This window comes from Helianthus annuus, chromosome 3, assembly GCF_002127325.2.
Source record: "Helianthus annuus cultivar XRQ/B chromosome 3, HanXRQr2.0-SUNRISE, whole genome shotgun sequence".
Lineage (NCBI taxonomy): Eukaryota > Viridiplantae > Streptophyta > Magnoliopsida > Asterales > Asteraceae > Helianthus > Helianthus annuus.
In genome coordinates this window covers 12,772,444-12,785,854 of record NC_035435.2, presented here as the reverse complement: position 1 = coordinate 12,785,854, position 13,411 = coordinate 12,772,444, and the positions used below count along the sequence as shown (strand labels likewise).

The 13,411-nt window shown below is 34.9% G+C and overlaps 1 long non-coding RNA gene across 8 annotated transcripts; it reads left to right on the top strand.

Annotated features, from left to right (window-relative positions):
• Positions 1-6,699: 6,699 nt before the first annotated feature.
• On the top strand, positions 6,700-9,474 carry LOC110935624. Of its 8 annotated transcripts, none has more exons than XR_004888265.1 (7): positions 6,700-6,888; positions 6,971-7,067; positions 7,137-7,190; positions 7,563-8,569; positions 8,664-8,739; positions 8,905-9,027; positions 9,245-9,474. It is a non-coding gene; the product is annotated as an uncharacterized LOC110935624 (long non-coding RNA). The 8 variants fall into 8 exon arrangements; XR_004888263.1 differs by having other exon boundaries at positions 6,702-6,888; positions 6,971-7,190; positions 7,563-7,641; positions 8,029-8,569; XR_002589252.2 differs by having other exon boundaries at positions 6,700-7,067.
• The last annotated feature ends 3,937 nt before the right edge of the window (positions 9,475-13,411 follow it).

The window sequence follows — 13,411 nt, the reverse complement described above, 5'->3', positions numbered from 1 at the left end:
TTAATTTGTGTTGTAATAAAAGCCAGGCAGGCTATTACCTCATTTAAGTTGGTTGTATAGTTCTTTCTTGTTGTAGCATCAGTTGTTTTTTTAACACAATTGATCATGGAAAGATAACCCAGAAGGCTTTCCTTCCATTGTCTGGATTAGTTAAGTGAGCCGAAAGTGGTTACATGATATAAGACCTTAAATATCACAGTTTTAAAATAATATTAGATCTGTTCAAGTTCTATGATTTTATCATGACTTCATTGACAACTGATCTAAGTTGGTTTCTCATTGCTTCATATATGTTGGCTTCATCTCCAGAGGGTGGTCAATCTAAAAATAAGATTGGGAGGTTAAACAGGCAAGGCAACTGATCCCACAATGCCATGCAACCTTACACAGGACGCAAAATCACCCTTTTTTGTTTAGTTATTTACAATCCAAACAAATGCCCTTTAACCTCTTATTACACAAAGTAAGAAATCAAAAATGCTCAATCAATATTTTAAATTTAGCCTAATGCATAACACTTACACGGGCCTTATAGGGTGTTGTTGAAGAGCAGTTCCAACATGACCCTGTTGCACCAATGCCATAGTCGGTACCGGTTGTGGTGCCCCTTTACCAGTGGTTCCTATCACCCATTTACTGTTGGGGTCAAGACACTTATAACTTCAGTTCAAAGCTCTTATTTTTGGTTGAGTAATTTTTCGAGTAAGTCTTTAATGATACCCTGAATGGTTGATGCAAATAAACAAAAATTTGTATAAATAACAAAAAGTAATTAGAAAATAATGAAGAATCGAACTCGAGCTTGAAAATTTTCCTACAAACGCCTAACTGGTATACACCATAGTTGAAATAGTATTTGAGTCTAGCTTGACCAGTTATTGCAGAAAAAGATTAACCAAAAGTAAATATATAATGAAAGAATATCTACCTAGGCTATGCCTCTTAACCCAAGGCTTATGCACTCCTCACCAAATTGAGGACCGCAAGCATTTTGAGCCTATATTTCGACCGACCGGCTGTTGTTGTTGCTGCAAATAAAGATTTACAATTTGTTAGGGAGTTCTAATTGTATAAGAATTCCATGTGTATAAATTAATCTAATTCAACCTTTGAAATTTCCTATTTATTTTCAAAATTTATTAAAATTCGTTGATCATAGTAATAAATATATTAATATATTATACGAAAGTCATTTAGCTATCTAAATAAAAATTAAGGAAAGTTATTTAAATTATCTAAATAAAAATTAATGGAATCAACATGAACATTTAAAATTCAAATTAAAATAATTTCCAAAATTAATGGAACATGCTTTAATTACGGTAAATATATTGTAGGAAAATAATTTCTTATTTAATAGAAATCTCAAATTTGACTTCAACAAAAGTTTAACAAAAATGATTTTATGTATAAATAATGACTGTATTTATAAATTTAAAAAGAAAATTTAGCAAAAGTTATGGAAATGAAAGAAATTCATTTTAAAAACTTACATAAATTTGGTTAAGTTAACAAAAATATAACTATAAATTTACCATAACAATATTTAATGTAGTACATGGAAGAATCGCGACTTGAAACGAACAAAAATACTCTTGAGTTTCCCTAGAAAAAACCTTACTATAAGTATAGTCAAAACCGTTAAAAGTTTGACTAAAATGTCAAAATTATAATAAATGAAACTATTTACCATATTTAAAAAACTTAAATACTGGATAGATAATATTTACCATATTTAAAAAACTTAAATTCTAGATAGATAATATTTTAGAATGAAAATTATTAGTAAATTATTAATTACAACAACAAAAAATTAAACTAAATAAATGGCAATTAAATTCATTGTCTCAACTTAACAATGATAACTATTCATATAACTTGATGCGCATTCTTTATAATGCATATAGTAACACACACACACACACACACACATATATATATATATATAATCAATAACATATAACATTCAACTACTAAGAAAAGCCATGAAAATATAATATATGTTTTATAAACGATTGCAAACTAAAGACTAAACATCCAAAATTCATGCAAAACCAACCAAACAAAACCATCAAAAAGGTGACATGCAGGCAGTTTGTAAATTCAAGAAACAACCTTTGAGATAACCAACCTTTGGGACAAATAGGACCTACCCGGATGAATGTTTGTCATCAACCTTTGAGATAACCAACGTTGATTTACATTTGACAAAATCAAAGGCACGTGTATCATTTGCCTGCATGAAAAAGTCCATCCGGTTAGAGCATACCATTTGAAAACTCAGATTATATAATGTTTAGATGTGAATAGAGATTAAAAAAAAATCAGAGTGTGTGTTGTTGCAGCTAACTCCTAAATTTATTTGACCTATAGAGAATCACTAAGTTATACCAATATTCACTATACCAAAAGTCTGATAAAGTAATAATAGGAAAATTTAGAACTCAGAAAGATCCATCACGTGGTTCATACATATTACTCAATTATCGACCACAATATCTGCATCAACCAGCAAACTAATTAAGAAAAAAAAGTCACAAATATTTAAAGAAGTAGAAAGAAAGAAATTATACCCCAAGCCCAAAGAGCAAGAGGTTCACTTTTTTTATTTCCAAACACTTAATGTGGAACCCTAGCCGCCGCAGAACCAACTATCTTCACTCAGAGACGTTGTCGGGTTCACAGTGGAACCCTAGCCGCTAGGGAAACCAATTCCAGTCTCACCCAATCAACAATGGCCACACATAATACTACCTTTAGATAACCCCCCATGTGATTTTATCATCTTTATCAAAATTTAACAATTTATATGATAACCCTAAGATTAGGAATGCAACTGAATCAAAAGAGATTATGGAAAAATCCTAAAATCTTATCATAACCCTTTAACTTATAATAAACACAATCGTAGGAAAACTATAAAATCAATATGATATATGGACCGAAGTGAAACAATCGAAAACATTGATGTTAAAATAAACAAATCGGGATGCTACCTCTATGGAAGAAATCCACGGAGCATTTTGTAATCTGCAACAGAGGAAGAGACGAAGATTGACATTGGAATGATAAAATCGGTATGTTTAATCCAAGATGCAGAACCCTAGATATGAACGAATACTAATACAAAAACAATCAAAATCAAACTTGAATGGTTTTCGAATAATAGAGAAAATAAACATGATTAACCGAAAGAAATCGTAATCTAACCTTATTGTTGAAGATTTCCAGGCGACGATTAGAGATTTGGAATCTTACCTGGAAGATTTGGGGAAGAATCGAACGAAAGAAAGGAAAAAAACCCTAAAATCACAAAGAGTATGAGAGAAGAAGAGTAAATGGGAAAGTTCATCGGTTTATTGGTTTAAATATGGACCGAAAATTGAGGACCCGAATGAGTTAATGGATCTCGTGTTGGGTTCACTCAAGGGAAATGAGGAGATTGCAATTTTTGGCGGGAAAATGAGGTTTAGAGGCCCTAGGAGGGGGACATGTGTCCCCTAATTATGGCTTTTATTAGGTTGTATAGATTATAGGTGGTGAACAGTGTCCCCCCAAATATACAGATGTACTGTAACATTTTCTCTCTCCTTTACTCACAACCACTTTTTATACTCTTTATATTTTAAAAACATCGCACACAGAATGTGATACCATGGATGTGAATGCTCTAATTACTTCAAAAACGTATGGTCGGCAATTCCAGGCATTAATGTAGTACAACACAAAAACAATCACGTTTCGGGTCTATTATCATAACATATTTGATTAGATTGGCCTACTTGAACACGGCACATAATATGCTTAATAAATGGGTTAACATATTAACCCATTTAAGTTTATTTTTCTAAAGTTCCTATATAGATTTTCGAGGATTTTATCTTTTTAAAGAAGTTTAAAACATAAAGTTTAACATGTTGATTTTTATTTTTCTCTCTTATGTATTAATTTAAGTTTGCCGCGTTGCGACGAATTTCTTTTGTTATTTAGTCGGTGTTTACATGTGTTTTGAAATCACTACGAGCTTGTTACGAGCAGAACTGCTAACAAGAATAAAAAGAAAATGCAGAAAAAAAAAAACACTAAAAGATAACCGAAAGAAAATCAACAAAAAAAAGTTGTATGCTAACGATGTTGTTCGTATGAAACCCGTGGTCAGAGATGGGCAAATTGTTCTGGGTAGCGGTACCAAATTTGCTGAACCGAAAGATCTTAAGTACCAATTCGGTACCGACTTTTAGCATTCCTGGTACCGGTTCACTACCGTTTTTTACCTTCATATACCAGTAACATAACCGGTATTTTTGGTATCAGTACCGATTCTGTATCGGTTGGCATCGAGCTCATCCCTACCCCTGAAACTAAAAAAAGAAAAAATTAAAAGTTGAAGAAAATCAACAAAAAAAAGTTGCACGATACGGTTGTTCGTACGGTAACCGTGATCAGGGATGAGCAAATGGTAGCAGCACTGAATTTCCCGAACCAAAAGATTTCCAATATCAATTCGGCACCAACTTTTGGTGTTTTCTGTATTAGATCCGGTTTTTACCTTCATGTACTGATACCGAACAGGACCGTACCGGTGTTTTCGATACCAGTACTGGTTCGATACCGGTTGACATCAAGCTTATCCCAACCCCTGATATTAAAAAAAAAAGGATTAAAGTTAAAAATTAAAGAAAATAACTATTATTATAATATTAAAATCACTATTCGTTTTAATTCGCTTATTAATATATATTACTATATAGTAATAATTATATATAGTAATGGTGAAATTAAGGGTCTGTTTGGTATGGGGTAATGGAATGGACGGGGGAATGGAATGGACGAAGTAATGGAATGGATGAGGTAATGGAATTGATCATTACCATTCCATGTCTTATTTGGTTACCATGTGTGAATGGAATGAACAATTACGTTTTGTTGTTTGGTATGCGAAAAAAGACGAAGGAATAAAATCAGATGGCGGTGGTCAGTGATGGGCGATGATGTGGCGTGGTGCTAGGTGTCAGTTGTAGCGGTGTGGTTGGCGGTGGTGGTGGGTGGAGACGACGGCTGATGGTGACAACGGTGGTGGTGGTGGATGACGGTGGAGGTAGGTGGTGGCGGTATCGATGGCGATGGCAAGGGTGGTAGCAGCGGCGACGGTGGTCGGAGGTGGCGGTGTGTGGTGGCGGTTGATAGCGGTGGCGACGGTGGGTGGCAGCGGTGATCAGAGGTGGCAGTGGCAATGCAATGGTGGCAGCGATGATCGAAGCTGGGTGGTGGCGATGATCGGAGGTGGCAGTGGCAACAGTGGGTGGCGGCGACGGCGGTGGCGAGGACGAAGGTGGGTGGCGCGGTGGCGGGTGACGGCGGAGGCGGGTGACGGCGGAGGCGGGTGACGGTGGAGGTGGGTGATTGCGGCGGATGACGGTGGTGGTGGTGTATGGTAGCAACGGTGGTGGGTTGTGGTATTGTTAATGAAGGGTGAAGAGGGAATGAAATAAAAACAGGGGGGGCGGATGAAATGATTTTGAGGGAATGGAATGCATTTTGGAATAGATGATTCCATTCCATCGACCAACCAAACACTCTTTTCTTCGTTCCCTCACAATGGTCCATTTAATTTCACCTTTCATTCCTGCATACCAAACGCTACCTAACTTCTTGTTTTGAAATCCTACCTTCTAACTTCCAACAAATGTAAACATTATTCTAACTATCCATTCTATAATCCTTTCATTTGCTTCCTCTAATCTCACGTAAATATATATAACCAACTTTGTTAATTAGGAGCAAGAGATTAAAAAAAAAAAAAAAAAACAAATACATATAAAAGAACATCATTTAGAATAATGCTCCCTTGTAGTTGATTGTATAAATTGTTAAAAGTGATTAATTATTAGTTATTTGTATCTATGTCTATATCTACACTTACTACCATATAATGCATATTAGACGATCCGTATTGGGGCACTATGTATTTGGGCGTTTTATGTCTCAAAAACGACCCACCACGCCCGCACACCACCCTCGAGGGCATTTTTTTGGCCCAAAATGCTTTTGGCGTGCTTTTTTCCACGCTCAGCTTCATTCCTTTGGTCCAATCACCTTCATCTTCCTTTTGTAAAACCAATAAGATTTTTTGATGTTTTTTTATTTAATTTTATTACAAACATAATGTCACACAATGTTCACATCCCCAGTACACCAATTTTAGAAAATGCCACATAACCCCCCATTATTGACTGTACTGCCACATGGCGCAAAATGCCCAAGGGTGGAGTGTTAACCACTACACATGGTCTTAGATGGACATCAAGCAAATTTAACTTTATTTGAGGAGGGTACCATTGTAATTTAGCTCAAAGCTTAAGACACATTAATACATTATTTAATAAGCTTAAAATTAAATGCATTAAATACACTTTCTCAACAATATTTATTGCACTCGTATATGTAAAAAGTATCTAGGGTGAAATACATATATAATTAAAAGAAAAACAAATTTAAATAAATTTATTAAACACAATAACTAATACTGCTATGTTATCTATATCTATATATCTATATACTATATATAAGCATTTCCCATGTCTAAAATTGTAATTTACATCCTATTTTTTAAGATGGCATATGAAAAGGTAGTTAAAATCCCTAATATTTTACCTTTTTCTTCCCATTATACCCCTCTTAACCTTTTTTCATCAATTCTAACCTATAATAAAACTGAAACCGTCTAAAATGATAATCACCTTCTTCAATGTGCAATTCAATTCATACCTTTAAGTCTTCAACCCCTCCGACTTCACTTAAATCAGCCTTCAATTCGGCAAACCAAGCAAATTGGACTTCAAGTTATTCAATGGAGCATGCCTTCAATTCGATTTCGGTATTAAAGAAGTAATCTCATCACCCTGGTCTTTTTAATCCCATCCCCTGGTTGTTCATGTCATATTTTGACTTGAACTCGAACGAAACACAGAAATAACTGGAATATCTGAAGCCACCAGCTATGGAGTCTGTGCTCTCCTTCTATTTGCCACCGTGTTTGATTCTTTCATCTCAACATCCCAACGCAGGTAACTCTAATTTCAATCGTTAGGGTTTTGATTGATGATTTGTTGTTTTTTTCTTGCTTTTTATAATAGATCTGGATTCTGGAAACTGCTGATTCATGCTTACTACAATTAGTATTGACAGAGGTATAAATCGCGTTGCTTTCTCTTTCATCTTCTCTTATTTAGGTAATCAATTGGAGTTATTATTGATTTACGGATGCTATTGACGTTTTATTGTTGATTGTTTGTACAGCCTTAACATAAATTGCTATCAAATAAGTGAATGATGTTAAATCGTGGCATATACCATACTATTTCTTGGAATATAGCTTTTGATTGGATGGTTTGAACTTAATTTGATTGATTTCTAAATGAACAAACAAAGATATACCCGGAAAACATTTTTTGCTGATGCGATTTATATATTGGATGATAGATATTTGGTATCCTGGATAATCTTTTTTTCTTTCTTTTTGCAATAAACAAGTAGTTACAATCGGTTTAATTTGTTTTCAGCCTGGTTCAGATCATTTGAGTTTGGGATTAAAGGAGCATGATGATTTTGGGGATTTAGGGTCCGACGGACAGTTTCAAGGTAAGTCAGTTCCAGGCTTGACATTGGTGTTTGATATTGTGTAATAAAAATGTGATTTTGATTTGATTAGTTAAATCCAAAATAATCAAATTAAGTGTGGATATTCAAGATCATTATGGTTTGAGTGCACTACTGTTATTCAAAGACTTGAAACAAGAAGACATACTGGTATTTGTATATATGTTGTGCATGCTAATGTGCTTATAATTAAAAAAATATTTTTCAACTTGTATGTTAACCTAAACAAGTTTTGATTCAGAACCTAAACAAATTAAAAAAAATATTTTTCAACTTGTGTGTTTGTGAGTTGGCGGGTTCAACCCGGCACAAACTCAGAAATTTTGACACGAACCTGAAAATCGTATTTGACACGTGAGCCGAAAATAGTGTGCCTTCGCTGTATAATGATGGTCTTTCGCCTTCGCCTACCGGGAATGATAATGCTGGTCAGCTTGATATCGGGGCTTCGACGAAAGCGCCTTTGTTAAGGAAGTCTAGCAAGCAAGAAAAGAGAAAGATGAGAGATCATGTGATTTCGGTTAGAGAAAATGGGGTCGTGGAGGAACATAGTAAGTCTGCGAATAAACAGGGGACTAAGGTGGATTCTTCGAGACTAGATCTGACGAATCAAGGTGGGTCTGTGGCGGGTCTTTCTTTGTCAAAAGAAGTAAGTTCGATGAGCAGGTCGAGTCCTCAAACAATAACAAATAAGCGGTGTCGCCAAGTTCGCATTCTTCTTGCAGTTCAAGTGCTGATTATGTTCTTATATTTTTATTATTTATAGGTGGTAATTTTGACCCTTGTACTTTTCAGTTGGTTGTGAAATGGGTCAAATAAAAAACTGGGGGGAAGTCTCCATCTTTCTATCATTCTTCTTTCAACAAAAGTTGTGACAATATCTTAATCAAAAATCAACGGGCGGGCATAGGTGAGACATAATTGTAGATTTCATCAGTGATCTATGTTCTCTTTATCATAGATTATGCTAATACATTTTTGTTGACGAATTCCCCTTTTACAAGGTAGTGCAATAAAAGGAAATACAAAAAAAGTTCATCATTGTGGCTCACTTTTCAACAGTTCCTTCTCTGTTTTCAGGTTTGTATATTTGTTATAGAATTTTGCTATAATACTCTATGTCATTGCTTATGATGAGTCCATCCACTCAATTCGATTAGAGTAAAAAGTTAATTTCCTTATAGTAACTCATACCATAAACTATTTTTTATCAGCTAAGAAATTACTTTTAAATTATTGTTGCAGGGTATCTATTGGCATTTTGACAAGCGTATATATATTCCACTACCAGATATGAGTGCTTGACAACACGTCTAGGTGGCCAGGATGACCCATTTGTCTGGCCTCTTTGGTGCCTTTTATATAGAGGTTCGTTGTTTTTGAATATCATGTTTTCAAAAAATAAAAAATAATAAATTTAATGCTAGCTTATTTAAGCAATATTCTTATTATTAATTTTTGGTGTTAGGATTAAAAACTTGGTAGTTGGTAAGAAACTGGTTGGCCTAACTCGAATCGAGCAGTTTACGAGTAAGGGTTAAACTTGCCACTTGTAGTTCTAACCACTAAGCATTGTTTGTTGTAGGTTGTTGATGGGAAGCTATCTCAAACTTGTTATCTTGTGGCACTTATTTTGACTCAAATACTAAATTATATTACAAAATGGTAATAACTTACATTTTCACCGCTTCATATAATCATTTGAATTGATTTTGGAAGATTCTTATACGAGTGAGGACGTTATTGTAATTATATTACACTCGAATCATTTCTTCGTCTGGATTGATAGTGGTATCGTGTGTTGTATTGTTTTTGTATGATGTTCAAATCAAATTCTTCTTACAAGGGCTGCAAATGAACCGAAGGGGCCTTGTTCGTGTTCATTTGTTAAGAAAATGAGTCTGTTCGTGTTTGTTTGTTTTTTATTTTTAACTTTAGGTAACGGACAAAAGCGAATGTCAGCAAATACAAATGAAGGTTCATGAACGTAGATGAATGCAAACAAACGTTCATAAACACAAATGAACGTTTATGAAGGTTCATATTCTCGCCCCTTATTATCGACTCCGCCGCAACGCGCGGGTTTCCCACGAGTTATAAATAATTGAAGAGAAAATAGTGAATTAACACTGTGTTAACATGTTAACAAACAATCTCTTTAACGCCCCTTTATTAACATAAGGAGGGAGTAATGTGCGATGTCGGTCAACATGCCATGTTACCGTTAACGCCCAAATGTTAAAGTACACTCAAAGACCTAAATTGTTAAAAGTCATTAGTTATTATTTATATTCATAAATGCATATTAAGAGTGAATTAACACTATGTTACCATGTTAACAAACAATCTCTTTAACGTCCCTTTATTAACACAAGGAGGGAGTGATGTGCAATGTCGGTCAACATGCCATGTTACCGTTAACGCCCCAAAAGTTAGAGTACACCCAAAGACCTAAATTGTCAAAAGTCATTAGTTATTACTTATATTCATAACTGGATATTAAGTAGGTCGCTCTGAAAACATAACACGCTTTTTATTGGGTTCCGACACGACACGACTAAAGATATGAGTCACGTTAGGGTTGAACAATGTAACAGACCAACACAACATGATTAACACCACATAAAGTGTCAAACTTGCAAAAATCAGAGTTTTACGTGCCAATTTGGTATCAATACATTCAACGGAAAATTATAACTAAGTCTTGTGAAATACTGAACGCCAAATCATTTTTGTATCTTCTAGGTAGTTGTTTAGTCTAAAAGCCTATCTTGAACATCTGAAGGTCTTGGGCTTCTAGGGTTCAGAACATTTCACTTATTTCCAACTGTGCCAAAGTTAAATGATACCCGAAAAAGATGCACAAAAACGACAACATATAGTTGATGAGTTCACATATTATTTCAACATCATGGAAATCATTTTCCCTATATGTTCTGAAAATATTGTCATAAAATATACATTTGACACATCTTTGTAAATCCAACATACAAGATATAATTAACGTATCTTTGAAAACTGTGTATGGAATCCTACATATCTGTTTTAGTTTTGTAAAATCCAATTTCATATTAAAATAATAATAACACTTTATTATTATTAATTAGGTGCGAAAGCGTGAATAATATTTGGATCATACCGTAATAGAAACGTTAAATAATCGATAGTTGGATACATAATTCCAACAAACCGATCATACTTGTGAATAAAAAGACATAAAAAATATATCCTTGAAAAGTTGGTTTACTTACCATGAAAGAAATAATACATGTATCTTTGAAAATCCAATATATTTAACCATAAAGACAATACGCATATCTTTTAATGACCGGACATACTTACCCATGAAAGACATAATACACATATCTTTAATAACCTAGAATACTTAGCCATGAAAGAAATAATGCTTGTATCTTTGAATACCCGGCATACAAACCGATGAAAGACATAATACCCATATCTTTGAACACCCAACAACATAATACCTATGTCTTTGAAAAATTCAACAGCCATTACCTAAATCGTTTTGATGGATTAATTACTAAGAAGTCATGAACATGATAAACAAATCCTGAATGATCTTATTGTTTGCTAGTTAGGCCAAACAATGATGTAATTACCACGAGTCGCATAACCAAACCTTGGCGTTTTGCCTCCAAACCAATGCGTTCACAAACATTGAACGTTATGATAATATGCATTCATTTGTCGTACCAGACAGGTTAGCGCGACTAACCATGTACGGGGTTCTCAGCCCAAGTAGATCTATTTCATATTACCCATGGCATACCTTAGTTAATGGTTATACTAATATTAATAAACTTTGTAACCTTTACGTCTCATGATTGTAACACAAGAGATCAATCTTTCTTATTATCATATGACACCTTACGTGTTTCTGTACTTAAATTTGCATGTACGAGTATGAAAAACCATTCATGATGCAAATAACATGTTTTTGTTGGTGCATGTTTGTGACAACAGCTTAGATTTGGTCTTTGGATATCTTGTAATTAGTTAAACGATAAACAGTTAGCGGGTTTAGCTTTGTAATAGTTAGTTGTAATGTTTGGGCTTACTAAACCCAAGGAATTGGGTGATGGGGGCGAATTGGGCCTGTCCAATTCGCAGCCCAGGAGTGTAAACCTAGCCCACTTGTAAACCTTGTGTTATATAAACAAGGTTAGACATTAGGGTTAAGGTTAATCAGCCAAAACAGTGTTTGATAGAGCAATTTCGTGAGAGCAATTAGGCTTGGACGAAAATTAGGGTTAGGGTTTGATTGATTGTAATACGTTTGTTTGATAATCAATAGAAACCCGGTTGAAAGTGATTTGCTGTTCTACACGTTTTCTGCTACAATCTGATCTAGAGGATTCCGCACTCTAGGTTAGATAGACGATTCTGTGACGATCCATAGACTCAAGGGGACCTACAATTGGTATCAGAGCATTAGGCTCTTGATTGCTCGGTTCAGAATTGTTTGCTGCAGAAACAGGGAGTAAAATTTTCGAAATTTTTGAAACCTGATAATTAGGGTTCTTAAAATTTTCGAAATTTTTTGTGTGTTTGATCTTGATTTTCGAATTTTGTTGGCTGATTTGATATTCTGGTGGTTTGTTTGCTGATTTTCAGGTTTTCAGGATAGTTTCTGATTGATTGTTTGAAGGATTTTGGCTGATAGACTTGAAGATTCGAAGACTGTTCTTCGTGTTCTTGAGTTTATTCAATCTGTTCTTGATAAATTTTCGAAATTTTTTGCTGATTTGCTGCTTTGATTTTGCAGGAAGTTGTTAGAAAATCCAGAAAATCATCAAAAATTTCGAACAGATTGACTTTCCAAAGTTACCGGGCGAATTTGACTGTTTTTGGCGAATTTGGTTAATTTTGCTGACTGACCAGCGAAATTAACTGTTTCTGGCGATTTTGACTGATCTGCGAACTTAACCCAGCAAACTTACCGGCGAAGCTAAATCCAAAGGCGACTTTGGTGACCGTGTAAATTTTCCACAGCGAAATTAACACGGTTTCTCGGCAAATTTACTGGTCGTCGTAATAGCGAAATTGACCAGCGAATTTGACGATTTTGGAGCGAAGTTGTCAGCGAATTTGATCTGCGAACTTGACCTGATTTTCCAGCGAAATTGAACTTGGACTGACCAGCGAACTTGACCTGATTTTACCAGCGAAATTAAGAGAGAACCAAGTGGTGGAATTTCAGTTGGCAAGCGTCGGAAATTTTTCGGTGTTTTGCAAATAGAAATTGATCCGTAACTCGTTAGACAGAACCGTTTGCACCGTTGAACTCGTGTGATTTTTAGGACAAAAAAAAAAAAAAAAGTCTGGAAAATCCCGAATTCGGTTTTTGACATTATATATCATTGGATTCGTCTTTTCGAGACGATTCTAACGGTGTAATTTGATAACCACTGTTTTCGGAAAAATTTTGTACGGTTTTCTCAGTCTGTTAACGTTAAAATGTCAAACATGTCTAGTTTGAACGAGTTGTTGAGAATGGAGCATGAGGTTGGTACTACCAACAAACCACCTAAGATGATGAAGGTGGAGAACTATTTGACATGGAAGGATCGTTTTCAGTCCTTCATTGAATATCAGGATACGCGCATGTGGATATGCATCGAAGATGGATACGTGAATCCAACACACGACTTTGAGGGCAGACCACGTCGAACAGAATATGTGAACATGCAAGACAATGATAAAAAGATGTATGAGGCTGAAAAGAGAGCCT